Source organism: Pteropus vampyrus, unplaced genomic scaffold, assembly GCF_000151845.1.
Source record: "Pteropus vampyrus isolate Shadow unplaced genomic scaffold, Pvam_2.0 Scaffold98, whole genome shotgun sequence".
Classification (NCBI taxonomy): domain Eukaryota; kingdom Metazoa; phylum Chordata; class Mammalia; order Chiroptera; family Pteropodidae; genus Pteropus; species Pteropus vampyrus.
Window position 1 is genome coordinate 1,325,234 of NW_011888879.1, and position 10,471 is coordinate 1,335,704.

Genomic DNA, 10,471 nt, shown 5'->3' on the forward strand with positions numbered 1-10,471 from the left:
TGGCTTTTCCCCCAGGATTTAAGACCCTTAGAAAAGCTGTGAGACGGAGCTTGTGTGAACTTGGCTTGTGTGAACTTGACGGAGTGCAGTAAAGCAAGAGGAGCATCATGTCTGTGTGGGCAGAGGCTTCCACCGGCTGTGCAGAGGGCGGAGGGGCGGCGGCGGGCGGTTCAGGGAGTGGGTGCAACCCTTGACAGTGACAGTGCGTACCCCACGCCATCGACGCCGCACAGCCGAGCAACATCGATTCGGTTATCTGCCTAGATTTATCTTCTCATCTCCCTTTGATCTTTGTCGTTACTCGACAGAACTCGTGGTCACCCCAGGGCTATTATCACTTGGCTTCCCACACAAGCACACCCAACGTGCCTAGCACAGCGCTCCACACACGAGTGCTCAAGTCAACGAGAGCCCTCAATCTCGGAAACTTAAAAGGACTCTAACAAGATAGGAAGACCTCTGGGTCAAGTGGCCTTTAATTTTCGGAAGTGCTTTCATTCCCCCAGTGTTTATGTTTATGAAGGGAAAAGGCAAGGCAAAAACAGCAAACAGCGGACACTGAGGTGCAGTCCCGCACTTCATTCCGTTTACCGCCACTTTTCTGTTTTTCCAGAGCCACGCCATGTTCTAAGTCCTTTGGGGCTGTCCCTTTCACCTCGCTCTCACAGAACCTGGAACTGTGCCCCAGCACACAAGAACTTTCCATAGAGCATGGGCCTACTGTCTTACTTATTCGAGGCTTCCTTCACACATATTTAAAGAAGGGGTCTTGGTTACCTTAGCATTTCAGGAACGGATCAGTTTGACCTATCATACATCAGAATGAATGGATTGATTAATTAGATGTAGAAAATACAATGAGGAAGGTAAAGGAGAATTAAATCCTTTATTAAAGCCCTGAGATGAGGCCATGGAGAGAATTTTCTGAGACGACATGTGATAGGAGAAGTCACATTGGAAAGATCTGAGCCATATAAGAATGTTAAATTGCTTTAGATGACAGTATGACCAAAAATTAAAAACAAGTAGATGGGAGCAACAGTCACAGTAGATATGATAGAGGGTTAAAATCTCGAGTATATATATAACCCATGAAAAGGAACAAGAAAAATATTGAGACAACCTCCCAAAAGTAAACTGCACAAATGACATGAACTGGCATTTCCCAACAGAAGAAAATGATCAAGGAAAATCGATATAGGAAAATATATGCGAAAAATTTAAAAACCTTTAAAAATGTTACACTAGCAAAATAAAAGGTTGTATCAAATGCCAACGAGAATGTGGTGAATTGGTACTCTAATATTTCACTGGCATCATTGTAAATTGGTACAAACCTACTGGAAAGCAATTTTATTGTAATGTTTAAGAGTCATCACTTTTGACTTTGTTTTCCCTAGGAAACTTCTAGAAATTTATCTTAGGAAGATCATTGAAAATGCTAAAGAGAAAAATACTATATTCACTAAATATTCTGAAGAGTGAAAAATTGTAAGCAACATAAAGGTTCGATTATAGGTGAATGGCTGAATAAAATATGCGATAGCCATGGGATAGAATATTATGCATCTTTAAAATTACAAGCATGCAGACAAGTTTGCCACATGGCAGATTTATTTGATATGAGGTAGAGTGAGAAAAAAATCAGCATACAAAAAGTACAAATATAACATATATATAAAAATGTGTGTATGATGCTATTATACTGTACACTTAGAAATAGTTAAGATGATAAATTTTATATTGTGTGTTTTTTTTTTACCACAATGAGAAAGTACATGCATATGAAAAAAAATTAGACGAGAATACATCAAAGTACTAGCTTCTCTGTCATAGTGGAGGGATTATAATTACTTTTACTTGTCTTTTTTAACCTTTTGGAAAATGTTGCATTATGTTAACATCTTAAAACATTTTATATTTACAAGCAATATTGCCATCCCTGGCACTAAGCGCATTTGTCACACCAGGATGCCAACACTTCTCTGACCAAGCGAGATGCTCTAATAACAGCCTGGGTTTTTTTTGCTTTTCTGTAATATTTCTGGTTCATTTTATTCTATCAGAAGGAGAAACATGAAAATGAGAAGATAAGAACAAACATTTCAAATGTCTCATTTTCTTCTGTCTTTTTATTTGTATTTTTTCCTTTGAACTGGGAAGGGAAACTATATACATGATTTTGCAATTTCCTATTACTGCCACGATGACCCTGGATTATGTCTTCGGGGGCAGGGGGAGGAGGTGCAACAGGTCAGTGATCAAATCCTCTGGTGATTCACTTCACCAGAAGACAATTCGTTATAAACACCACTTGCTCAAATGCTAGAAAACCCTGTTACTATTTCAACTTCGCTCTTCTCTTTTAGGGAAACTGGCCTTCCAGTAAGTGTACTTTCACTGGTCTTTCTCAGAAGACGGTCCTGTGGGCTTCTGGTGGGGCTACAGAAGGGAAAGTTAAAGGCAGAGACCCCTGTGTTTACCAAAAATCAGTCATGTGTCAGGCACTGTTCTAGGCACAGGACATGGCAGTAGACAAAACAAAGACCCACACCTCACGGAGCTCACATTCTACAGGAGGGAGACAGACAATAGACATAACATAGTATTTAGGTGGTGATATGTTCTATGGAGAAATATTGAGCAGGGAGGAGAAACAGGGAGGAGTGAGGGGAGGTCAAGCAAGGAGGTGAGAGAGGGAGCCATGAGACCATCTGGGAAGAGGGTCCAGGCTGCATGAACAGTAAATGCAAGACCCTCTTGGGAGCATGCCTGGCTATTCCAGAAACCGTAGGAGGCTGGAGTAGAATGAGGAAGGGCTGGATATCAAGAAGTGAGGTTAGCAAGGCAAAGGGCCAGGTCATGCAGGGCCATATGGACTATTTGCTTTTGCTTGAAAGGAGATGGGAAAACATCACAGGCTTTTGAGCAGAGGTGTGACACAATCTGACTTCTATGTTTACAGGATCACTCTGGGCCCTGTGTTAAGAAGAAACTGAAAGGGACAAAGAAGAAACAGGAGGCGATGGCACTAACCCAGCAGAATGAGAATGAGGGTTTAGATGATGCTGAGTGGGGGGGAGGCTGAGGCAAAGTTGCCAGGAAGTCAGTGTGTAAAAGCTCAAGGCCGCGCACCTACTGTCCCCTTTCAAGGCCCAGCAGGGGCCCTAGCAACGTGTTCACACGGGGAAAGATTGGAATAACGTTTGCAAAAGTGGGACAGTTTAACCAAAATGGTTAAGACCACTGACACTTTTCAACCCAACTTCCCCTCAGTCCCTTCACGTCTGATAGCAGTAGGTGTGGGCATTTAGGGGGAGCTTGCAAAGGAAGATTAATCAGAGATATTTTTGTATAGTGGGATATATATATGTGGCTTGCAGTCACTTCTCTCTAGAGTCATTATTGCTAGCTGTATGATGGGATATTCCTACCACCCACCATGCTAACTCACCTGACAAGGGACACTGTCCCCAAACACGAACATTCCTCTGCTGCTCGGCACCAAACCTAGGAGGATGGCGGCGGAGAAAGGTTTGAAATGTACGGCCCAGAAGCTAATCTTTGAAAATTCTTCAGATCATCACACAAGTAAAATTGTAAGCAGAGGATTTAGTTGTTGTTTATGTCTTATCAAAACAGGATTCTCAGCTGCCAGGAATGAAATTAAAAATTCAGCTTATACAATTAGAAACGTGCCATGAGGGATATTTTCTTTGTTAATGGGAGTGGGAGTGGCATCTTTCATAAAGCTTCGATATGACATTGTAGCTGCTATTTGGAAATATGTTCTGGGATATTTCAATAAAAGATAGATAGTACAGGCTCCTGATTGGTTTGTACATAAAGAGCCCATCTATTGTCATCTCTAATTTTACTTACATATTAAAAAAAAAAAAAGAAGAAAAATATGTAAAATTAATGAAATATAAAAAAGAGATAAATATAAGCAATTAAAAATCAATGGGAAATTTTCTGACATCAATAAGCAAACTGTAAAATCAAATTTCATATTATACTTGAAGCAATAATTTATTCAGAAGAAGAGATGAATGTCAAATAAAAGCAATGACCAGGCTCCTATATTGTCTGATTATCCAATGATGAGGTAGAATGGATCATACAAATACAATGGGAAAGCACTTACAATTCTTGCTGTCCTCATCTGAAATAGTGACACTGATGAGGGTAATATGCCACATTGCAGGATGTCAGTAAGAAACTGGTTAACAAGTTGGCTAACTAGTATCATCGATTCTAAGAATACTTAAGATGAATCACTGGAAAAGAAAAAATGAACTGCCTGAAACATTACCAACTCACACATTGAAAAACTTGGAGGTTTTTCCAAATCTGACAACAATTCTGAAAAATTACATGACATTACCGATAATGCACTGAGAGGTCGAAAGTAATTACCTCAATATTTTGAAATCAAATTTTCACCCACCGCATGGAAAGACTAAATTATCTTTTGGTCTGTAGAAAAATTATATTACAGAGTCGTTGTCTAATGAAGAGGAGAACAAAGAATATGCAGCTTAAAAGCATAAGAAGATAGTGTTATAGAAGTACAATTAATAATAATATGGTATTTTCTTGATTTTTCTGATGTTTTTGGTCTTTGTCAGTTTCTTAAATATGTAATTTATTGCATCTTGTTTTTTTAGACTGAAAAAATTACTTTTCTAATTCTCGCCCCGTTCAACAGTCAATAGAATTGCTGTAGGGGGAGTAGCTGGCTAACTTTATAAGCTTTAATATTTTTATGATTCTTGGTCAAACATGATAGTGAAATCTAGAATTGACTTAAAGGCAAATAGAAGAAAAAAAATCTCCCCATTATCCAACTACCCACACAGAGGTAACTCCACTAATATTTTGGCAGATTGTGCTGGTTAATTTTATGTGTCAACTTCACTGGGAGAAAGGACACCCTGAGAACTGGGAAAACATTATTTCTGGGTGTCTCTGCGAGGATGTTCCTGGGAGATATCAGCATTTGATTCAATAGACTGAGTAAAGAAGATCACTCTCACCCACATGGGTGGGCATCATTCAATCTACTGAGAGCCTAAATGGAACAAAAAGGCAAAAGAAGGCTGAATTCCCTCTTTCTTCTTGAGCTGGGATGTCCATCTTCTCCTGCCCTTGGAGCTCCATTTCCAGGTTTTCAGTCCTTTGGACTCTGGGACTTAACACCAGCAGCCCCTGGATTCTCAGGACCCTGGACCCAGACCGAATTATACCACCAGCTTTCCTGTTTTCCAGCTTGCAGATGGCAGCTTGTGGGACTTCTCGGCTTCCATAACCACGTAAGCCAATTCCTATAATCAATCCCCTTAAAAATATACATATCCATGTATCTCTTATCGGTTCTCTTTCTCTGGAGAACATTGACTTATACACACATGCTGCTTTCCCACATTTTTTAATGCAAGCATATACACATACATGTATTTATATGCATGAAATTATACTCTAATCTGCTTTTTACTTAAGAACATCATAAATCTATTTCCATGGCAATAAATATACATCTATATTATCATTTTAAATATGTATAGTATTCCATTGTAGACCTATACCATAGCTGCTGTATCTACTGCTCTGCTGTTTTCAGTTTTTCCGTATGTGTAGGCAATATTGTTATAAATCATTGTATTAGTCAGCACAGGCTGCCATAACAAAATACCACAGACTGGGTGGTAATTTATTTATGTAAGAAATTTATTTCTCACAGTTCTAGAGGCTGGAAAGTCCAAGTTCAAAGTGCTCACTGATTTGGTTTCTGGTGAAGACTCTCTTCCTGGCTTGTAGATGGCAGCCTTCTCACTGTGTCCTCACATGGTAGGGAGTGAGAAAGATGTATCTCTTCTCCTCTTCTTATAAGGCCACAGTCCTATTAGACTAAGGCCCCACCTTTACGGCCTCATTTAACCTTAATCACCTCTTAAAGACCCTGTCTCCAGATAAAGTCACATTAAGGGGTAGGGCTTCAATGTATAAATTTGGTGAGGGGACACAAGTCAGTCCATAGCAATCATTATACCCATATATGTCTGTACTTGTCTGATTGTGGCCTTAGGTTTAAATCCTAGCGATGCAATTGATAATCAAAAAGAATATACGTATGTTCAAGGTATTTGATACATACTGCAAAATGCCCTTATAATTAATAGTCCTGCCAGCAGTGTGTGAAAATACTATTATCCAATTAGGGAATATTTTTAGGACTACAGTTGAGGGTCAGAAGGCTTGAACTTGTTTCTTGGGTCACTTGTCACTTCCTGATAAAGAAGGAGAAAAAAAAAAAAACAGGAACAGGTAAATATAAGATGAGGACCTGCCCAAAACAATATGTCAAGGGTTGTTTTTAGCATCTTCCCTTCTGGAGCCCCTTCTAGGAACACCCACTCCCCGCCCCCCAAGCTGTATCCATGGTGCCCAGGATTCCCCAAGCGGCAGGCAGCTCCAGGCTCTGCAGGCCAGTTCAAAACACATCATCACGTCTTCCATGCAAACTTTCCAGTTGGAAGGCTTTTCTATCCTCCAGCTCTCAGAGAAGACAAAGACACAAGTCTAATGGGGTGTTCATATTACTTCTACCAAAGGTATTTACATTTTAAAAGAAAAAAGTATTAATGATGCATACTCACAAAGGACAAATACCAAATGGTGGGATTTTAGGCTCTTTGGCTCTAGGAGTGGAAAAAGATTTGGGAAGAACCCTTAATCACATGCCATTAGGTTATTATCCACTTGCTCCTCTGGGTGGAATTGGCCCTGAAAAAGGATGGGGTGGGGTGGAGGTGGGGGTGGGGGTGAGTGGAGGGGAGCCAAAGGAGAAAAAAGGACACAAAAAAAAGCAAAGAAGGTACTCATGGTGGGATGTCAGTGAATGACTTGTCTGGGCCACAGAAAGTTCTGGAATAGAGGCTAGGAAATTTAAGTGACTGGTTCATCATCTGTCTTCTGTCTCTCTGCCTCTGTTTCTCTGTCTCGGTAGCTCTGCCTACTCATTGCTGTCCTGAGCTCCATCCTCTGTCCTTGGCCCTGTTCTTTTCATTCTGAGTCTTTCCATCTGGTCTTTCTCCACCGCGATCTCTCTCCTGGGCCTCTCCTCTGGAATATCCCACAGACCCCTCACCCTCACGAGCAGCACTAAATTTGCCATCTATCCAAACACATTTCTCCGTAGTCTCTGGACCACAGTCCAGTGCCAACAGCTGCCCAGCCACCCCAGCAGAGGATACAGGGGCATTTTCTGCGGGCCCCACACGCAATCAAACTTTAAGGCTATGGTTCTTATGCCAGGGCTGATCCAGCTTTAGTGGGGATCGACACCACTTGGACCTCCTTCTTTATGAAAAGTAATTCAAACATAGACATTGAAATTAAAATTTAATTATAATGAAATAATACATCTAATCAAAATGCCACAAATATGACAAAAATCCAGAAAATTTCATTTTTTTTTTTCCATTAATGGCTAACACACTCCATGTGCTTTTATTTCATTATTTTGGGGCTGCATCCTCTTTGACCAGCTCTTCGTATAACAATGCTTTTGAAAGTTATTCTTTTCGAGATAATAGAAAGATCATTCAATGTTTTCTTTGATTGAAATTATTTTATTATTGATAGTTGAGATCTTAAGTCATGTGATTCTACACAGAAATATATTAGCTGCCCACTCCCTAAAAATACAGAAATTCTGGTCAATTCTATTTCCTATGATTCCCATCAAAAAGTATGCATATGTATAATTGTATCAGCTGCATTGTCGGATATGTTCCAGACAGCGAGAACTTCCTTTCAACTAGACTTCTACAAGAACCCAAATCCTCTACTTTTACATAGTTAAGGATTAAAATAATCTTGACACTAACTTTGATTCCATATATTTCAGACTTCCAGGGTCTGCTTACTTATGGTGCTGGCACTGTGTAAAACACATTCATGTCACAATAAACCCTGCCTTGCACCTTCATGTGACCATGCCGGGCGGTTGGCACGGTGGGTTTTAAGTGCATCCTGGAAGCGATTCTCACACCAGAATCTTAGCAATAACAATTGTACTCCCAAATCAAATGTATAGCCATTTAACTTCCCTTCGCTCTCTCTCAAAAATGGCCATGGTCACCCTAATGCCACCTCGAAGGAGAGAAAATTAAAAAAGAAATTTTTTTTTTACTTAAGAAATAGATGAATGTACTCCCATTGTAAAAAGAGAGGATTCAACCACTACAGATAGATTGAGAGTGATCATCACTCCCAATTGCAGTCATCAGTTTGCTGTGTATCTTTCCTGTTCTTGTGTGTATTAACACCCTATTTCTCATTTACGCATCTGTCTCCCCTGACTAGAATAAAACCTCACAAGAGCAAAAGCAATGTCTTATTCATCACTTTGGTCCCCATTCCCCAACCCGATACCTCATCGTAGGAATAACCAGCACTAGAAAAGAGAGCAGTGAAGCACAGAGAGTGTGAGGAACTGGCCCAGGTTCCTCAGAAAAATGACAGAGTTAGCATTCAAACTTGGGCAGAGCATGAGCTTATGAAAGGTTTAATTGATACATCTGTTATGAACATTCACACCGGGGCAAGTTGCATTTGGATTAGAAGAGTTGTCCCAAAGAAGGTCCAGTATGAGCCATCGAAGCCGAAGTGAGTGAACTTAAGGACTTATAGAAACATTATGATAGCAGACTTCACGCAAAAATTAAGTAATCAATTTTTCTCCCCCTCCCCATTTTGTTTTCTATGGAAAAACATATAGTATAGTAATAGTGTCATAACTAGTTGTGCAATACTAGTATCTAGTGCAGCCCGAAATTGTGGTATACTGTGGGAAATTATAATAGCCTAGTGTCTGAAGAGATTGCTCATTATTTTTTTTAAAACAAGAAATAAGACATTTGTCATTTGTGACTCACTTTAAAAAATAATTTTACTCATTTCCTATAGGACTTACCACCACCTACAATTAATTTGTAATTTCCTTGGAGACATCTCCAACTTCTTGTGTCTAGCACAGAACTGGGCTTGCAATACTGGTCACATATCTGCTGAATGAATAAACTACAAATGACCTCCACGGGCTTGGCTATAGATTTCATTAGGAGAATAACAGTTTTGGTATTCCCCCAACACTCAAGATGGATGCCTGGGACTGTTTCTAGAAAGCTCTTTCTCTCTTATCAATTGCCAATGCTCTTTGCTGGTTTAGGGCAGAAGGAGCCTTAGGTTTGAGTAAGAAAGCAGCCCAAAGTATTCCATCGTACAGAGGTACCACAGTTTCTTTAATCATTTTCGTACTGAAGTTCATCTGAGTGGTTTCCAGTTCTTGGCTGTTACAGATAAAGCTGCTATAAACATTTGTGTACAGGATTTTGTGTGAACGTGTCTTCATCTCTCTGAAAATGCCCAGGAGGGCCATTGCTGGGTCATAAAGTAGTCGAATGTCTGTTTTTAAAGAAACTGTCAAAGTGTTTTCCAGGGTGGCTGAACCATTTTAAATTCCCACAAGTGATGTATGAATGATACTGTTTCTTGGCATGCTCTTCAGCATTTGGTGTTGTCACTATTTTTTATTTCAGCTGTTCTGATGGGTGTGTAGTGACATCTCATTGTGGTGTTTAACTGGCAGTTCCCTAACGGCTAATGATGTTGAACATCTTTTCATGTGTTTATTTGCCATTCGTATATGCTCTTCAGTGAAATGCTTCTTTGCTGTTTTTTTTTTTTAATTTTGTAATTGGGGTTTTTGTGGTTCTGCTGTTGAGTTTTGAGAGCTCCGTATATATTCTAGATGGCAGTACTTTCTCAGATATGTGGTTAGCAAATATTTTCTTCTCTGTATCTTGTCTTTTCATCCTTTTAAAATAGTTTTTTGCAGAACAAAAATTTCTAATTTCGATGAAGTCCAATTTACCAAATTTTCTTTTTAGGGATCATACGTTTGGAGTCTAAGAACTCTTTGACTAGCCCTACATCCTGAAGATTTTCTCCTGTTTTTTTTTTTCTAAATGTTTCATAGTTTTATATATAAGTGTGTGGTTTCTGTTGATTTTTCTGTAAGGAGTGAGTCTTAGGTTGATTCATTTTTTAAAAAAAAAAAATCTATGGATGTCCAACTGCTCCAGCACTATTCACTGAAAAGACTATCTTTCCTCCACTGAATTGCTTTTGTATCTCTGTCAAAAATCAACTGGACATATTTGCATGGGTCTATTTCTGAGTTCTCTGTTCTGTTCTATTTACATGTGTGCCTATCTCTCTGCTAATATTACAGTTTTGATTACTATAGCTAAATAATATCCTGAAATCTGATAGACTGTTCCTCCCACTTTCTTCTTCTTTTTCAAGATAGTTTTAGCCATTCTAGGTTCTTTGTCTTTCCATATAAATTTTAGAACAGTCTTGTATATATCTAGGAGAAAATCTCACTGGGATTTTGATACAA